The following is a 6,227-nucleotide window of genomic DNA, read 5'->3' on the forward strand; positions in this document are numbered from 1 at the left end:
CGAACGACGCTGCCTCGACCCACTTGGTGAAATAGTCGATGGCAACAAGGATGAAGCGATGCCCATTGGAAGCAGTCGGCTCAATCTTTCCAATCATGTCAATGCCCCACATGGCAAACGGCCACGGCGAAGACATCACATTCAGAGGATTCGGCGGTACATGCACCTTATCAGCATAAATCTGGCACTTATGACACTTCCGAGCATACTTGAAACAATCTGATTCCATGGTCATCCAATAATAACCCGCTCTCAACAATTTCTTAGCCATTGCATGTCCGCCGGCATGAGTACCGAAGGAACCTTCATGAACTTCCTGCATTAACATGTCCGCCTCGTGTCTGTCCACACATCTGAGCAAAACCATGTCGAAGTTCCTCTTATACAACACATCGTCTTTGTTCAAGAAGAAACTGCCTGCCAATCTTCTCAAAGTATTTCTGTCATTGTTGGATGCCCCTGCAGGGTACTCTTGATTCTTCAGAAAGCACTTGATATCGTGATACCAGGGCTTGTCATCGACTACCAGTTCAGCAGCAAACACATGCGCGGCCCTGTCAAGGCGCATCACATCGATCCTGGGAGCATTGTTCCAACGAATTACCTTGATCATGGAGGATAGAGTAGCAAGTGCGTCTGCCATCTGGTTCTCATCACGAGGTATATGATACAATTTTACTGTTGTGAAGAAAGTCAACAGTCTTCTCGTGTAATCTCTGTAGGGGACCAGAGTGGGCTGGAGAGTATTCCAATCACCATTCACTTGATTGATCACCAGAGCTGAATCTCCGAAGATGTCCAGAGTCTTGATTCTCAGATCAATGGCTTGCTCAATACCCAAGATACAGGCCTCGTACTCAGCTTCATTATTTGTGCACTCAAAAGTCAAACGAGCGGTGAAAGGCATGTGGGCACCCTTCGGAGTAGTAATGACAGCGCCAATTCCACTACCTCTAGCATTGACAGCCCCATCAAACAACAAAGTCCACTTTTCGTTTGGATCAGGTCCCTCCTCAACAACTGGCTCTTCACAGTCTTTCATCTTGAGGAACATGATGTCTTCATCAGGGAATTCAAACTTCATTGGCTCATAATCATCAATCGGTTGCTCGGCAAGGTAGTCTAAAAGAATACTCCCTTTGATGGCCTTCTGTGACGTGTACTGAATATCATACTCTGTTAAAATCATTTGCCAACGAGCGACCCTTCCGGTGAGAGCTGGCTTCTCGAATATGTATTTCACTGGATCCATCTTAGAAATCAACAAGGTAGTATGGTTCAACATATACTGTCTTAGTCGGCGAGCAGCCCAGGCCAAAGCACAACAAGTTTTCTCAGGCTGCGAATATTTGATTTCACAGTCGGTAAACTTTTTGCTAAGGTAGTATATGGCATGCTCTTTTCGACCAGACTCGTCATGCTGTCCCAATACACACCCCATCGAGTTCTCAGTCACTGATAGGTACATTATCAGAGGTCTCCCAGGAACTGGAGGTATAAGGATCGGAGGTTTCTGTAGATACTCTTTTATCTTCTCGAAAGCCCTTTGACAATCTTCATTCCACCTGATAGCCTGATCCTTCCTCAGCAATTTGAAAATTGGCTCACACGTGGTTGTTAGGTGAGAGATGAACCTTGCAATGTAGTTCAACCTCCCTAAGAAACTACGGACTTGCTTCTCTGTTCTTGGCTCAGACATTTCCTGTATTGCTTTTACTTTGTCAGGATCCACCTCAATCCCTTTTCCGCTAACAATAAAACCCAGCAATTTTCCCGATCTCACCCCGAAAGTGCACTTATTCGGATTAAGTCTCAGTTTGAATTTCCTCAAACGCTCAAACAGTTTCTGCAAATTCAACAAATATTCTTCTTCTGTCTGAGATTTGGCAATCATATCGTCCACATAAACCTCGATTTCATGATGAATCATATCATGGAACAGAGTCACCATTGCTCGCTGATATGTTGCTCCGGCATTTTTCAGACCAAACGGCATCACCTTGTAGCAGAAGGTGCCCCATGGGGTTATGAAAGTTGTCTTTTCCATGTCTTCTGGTGCCATCTTGATTTGGTTATAGCCAGAAAAGCCATCCATGAAGGAGAATACCGAGAACTGAGCTGTATTATCCACCAAAACGTCGATGTGAGGTAATGGGAAATCATCTTTAAGGCTAGCTCTGTTCAGATCCCGATAGTCGACACACATTCGTACCTTTCCGTCCTTCTTAGGTACTGGGACGATGTTCGCAACCCATGGCGGATAATTGGTGACTGCTAGAAACCCTGCATCCAACTGCTTTTGCACTTCTTCCTTTATCTTGACAGCCATCTCTGGTCTTGTTCTTCTGAGCTTCTGCTTGACCGGAGGACAACCTTCTTTGAGAGGCAAGCGGTGTACCACGATGTCTGTGTCCAGCCCAGGCATGTCCTGATAAGACCAGGCGAAGATGTCAACGTATTCTTGCAGCAATTCAATCAGCCCTTTCTTCACATTGTCTTCTAAAGCAGCCCCTATCTTGATTTCTCTCTTGGTGTCCTCGGTGTCGAGATTAATCACTTCAACAGACTCTTGATGCGGTTGAATGACCCTTTCCTCTTGTTTTAATAACCTGGTAAGCTCTTCAGGGAGTTCACAGTCTTCATCACCCTCTTCTTCAGCTTGAAAGATTGGATTTTCAAAGTCGAAACGAGCCATAGCAGAACCGTTATCAATAGGATCCGGTGATGTGCATCTGCATGAGTGATGGTATGTGCTTATGAGTGTGAACAAGAAGTGAAAACTAAACGAAACATTGCCATTTTTTTTATTTTGAAAAACTGCAAAAATAGAAAGACAGGGAACGAAATATTTGAATGCAAAAAGACGTCCTTTATTTATGATAAAAATGCAATTGTCACATAGATGGGCCCTACAATGAGTCATTACGCCCTGGGCGGAACGTAAGACTTGGATATGCATGAATAAACAAAGAAAATTACTCTTCAAGAAGAGTGACTTGGATAATCTCTTCAGAAGACCAATTGTTGATGACTTCACCCGGGATCTTCGGACGCACCCTATTGTCAATGTCACAATCACTATCCCCCTCTTCTTCGTTGACTGCAGAGACTTGACCATACTGAATGATGCCAGCACTGGAGAAAGTGATCGGCCCCTGATGAGTCTGAAGTGTTGAAGTTGTAGAAGTTAGAGCTGGCTGATACCCAATCCCAAACTTATCTTCTTTCACTGGTAATTCCAACAGACGCCCCCAACCGGGAGCAACACCTGAATCCACCACGGCCCGTGCCTGCTTAAAGGATGAGATAGAGGCACCCGCTTTAACCTCTTCCACAGACTCTTGGACAGACAAATCTTCAACCTGGAGGATACCTTTGTCGAGCAAGGCCTGGATACCCTGCTGTAACTTCAAACAACCTCCGCCCTGAGTAGCACAATCCAAACAACCCTTCCCACAACTGGGGAAGACATCGGCCTTCAGCAAGCATCCTTTGATATCCAACAATGGAGTCTTCAACTTCAACACATCCTTAATGGGCTTGGCTTTTCCCTCTACCAAATTAACGTTCGCACCACCATGCTGGGGCATGGGATTGTTGACGACATTCGGAGCTGGTGCAAGGTCGATGGCCTTTGAATCTATGAGATCCTGAACTACATGCTTAAAAGCTTTGCAGTTCTCAATGTCATGGCCAGGTGCCCCAGAGTGGAAGCTACACCTAGCGTTGGCGTCGTAACCCACCGGAAATCTACCAACAGGAGGAGCCAGAGTGCGCAATTGCACAAGTTATAGTTGTTGAAGACTAGAAAGCAACTGGGCGTACGACATTGGAAGGGTGTCGAAACGCCGGTCCATCATCCTTTGCCTCTGTTGATAAGCGGGTCTGTTACCCGGTTGTTGCTGCTGTTGATACTGAGCTGGTTGACGTTGTGATTGTTGTTGTTGTAGTGGTGCTGCAGCTGGAATGGTCACAGCCGCAACATACGGTTGCTGATGATAATTCTGAAAATTATTCCTCCGGTTATCCCTGTTATGATAAGAAGATATGGCACTTGCATCCCCTTCTCTCCTCTTCTGTCCCTGAATGAACGGCTTCTTCACCCCTGATGAGGATCCACCTCCACTCTGGATCTTATAGGTCTTTAGGTAATTCTCCACCCTTTCTCCGGTAGAGACCACATCAGCAAAGTTGGAAGCATTGCACCCCACCAGACGCTCCAGATAAGGTCCAGGCAGCGTATTCATGAACATGTTGGCCATTTCCTTTTCCAACATAGGAGGCTGAACACGGGAAGCTGTATCCCTCCAACGTTGAGCGTATTCCCTGAAGCACTCATTGCTTTTAAGAGACAGATTCTGAAGTTGAGTTCTGTCCGGAGCCATGTCTGCATTATACTGATACTGCTTCACGAAAGCCTCTGCCAAATCCCTCCAGCAACGGATGTGGGCTCTGTCCAGCCTCATATACCATTCCAAGGATGCCCCAGCTAGGCTATCCTGGAAGAAGTACATAAGTAGCTTCTCGTCATCAGAGTATGCAACCATTTTACGGAAATAGGCTTGCACGTGAGTTTTGGGGCAAGAGCTGCCATTGTATTTGTCAAATATCGGGACCTTGAATTTCGGTGGCACTCGCACACCTGGGACCAGCCCCAAGTCAGCAACATCTACTCCCGGAAGATTCTGTCCTTCCACTGCTTTCAACCTCTCTTCCAATCTTTTAAACATGGGGTCCATGCCAAAGTCTTCCTGAAGCAAAAGGAACTGATCATCCTGACCATCCTGAATGGGTTGTTGATCTAGGTTGATACGCGGGATCGGGATAGGCCCTGGTCCATTGGGACCATTAGCCTCTCCAGCTGGAGGATCAGCCAACATCTCCGGTTGAGTAATAGGGGGATCCCTCTGTACCAACAATCTAAGCTCCTGCTGTCCTTGAGCCACCCCTTGAACCAAATCCATGAATTGATTCATGTGAATCTTCATCTCGGCGAGCTCTGCTTGTAGGCTCTCCATTGCTCTCTGTTGATTCCTCCGGGTACCGTATCGGTGAATGCCTGAGTCAGCTATCCTGCTAGTGGGACACCAAACAAACTGAGAACACTGTGGCGGTACCTGTTATGCAAGACATGCGGATGACTATGCAAATGCAATGACATGTTTATCAATTCCAAAAGGTATTCTACCCCCTTGATTCCAGTCTCACATTTGATAAGCAGTGTAAAAAGAAAACCCCGACTAGAATCAAAAAGAAGATTTAAACCTCCTTGAAAAGGATAAACATGTGTTAAATGATATGAATGCAAATGATGTGATGATGTGAATGCAATGCAGTGGCATGTCAATCAGGATTGTTGTATCTGCTTGAACATCTGTCAAGTTGCACTGTCTGGAGAGAAATTAAGAGCACACCAAACAAAGGTCATGGGATGGATCATGTTATCCTTAATATCAACCACCCATTTTGGCGGATTATGGTTTACACCTTATCAACACCCGAGTTTCATTGATATTAAGGATACCTGATCGGATCAACCATGAATCAAGGGTTTGTCGCAAGTCACGAGCATGGAGTTTAGGTTAAGAACCACCCAAAAGGAGTGTACTAAGGTTTAAACCTGCCAAACATGTTCTACAAAAAGGTTCCCATAGTCATAATCCCATCTTTCGGATATTATTAGAGGAACGACTACTCGTATTCCAACAATATTCTCAAGAGAGACTCTTATGAGTGTAGTATCGCGTAACAATCGTATCAAATCTTACATTTGAACGACTTTCGCACTACGTCCTACGAATAGGCCAAGATGGGTTAGGTAAACTAAGGTCCTTGGCTTCTTAGGTCTATATTGGAACAAGTAATGTCTAACCACAACTTACTTATGTGACATTATTGATCTCAACATGACCTCCACCAAGTGAATGGGCTTGCAAGTCAACTCGCTAAGGAATACTCCACATAAGTTGACAGGACTATGCCATTCTCCTATCTTAAGTGCACTCGAGTTCGGGTATAGAACTCATCTCAAAAAGATCACCAAGCAGCCATAGCCAACCAACAGATACAACAATGATATGTACACAATGTAATAAGGTAAAGCAGGTAAATAAATAACTGTACAAAAGCATGAACACCCAATAAACAAACAAACTACAAAAGCTAGGAGGGACTCGCTTAGGGAAGATGGACCAGCAAGAGGTCAACTTCTTAAGGTCCCCAGCGGA

This window comes from Lathyrus oleraceus, chromosome 4, assembly GCF_024323335.1.
Source record: "Lathyrus oleraceus cultivar Zhongwan6 chromosome 4, CAAS_Psat_ZW6_1.0, whole genome shotgun sequence".
NCBI classification, from domain to species: Eukaryota; Viridiplantae; Streptophyta; class Magnoliopsida; order Fabales; family Fabaceae; genus Lathyrus; species Lathyrus oleraceus.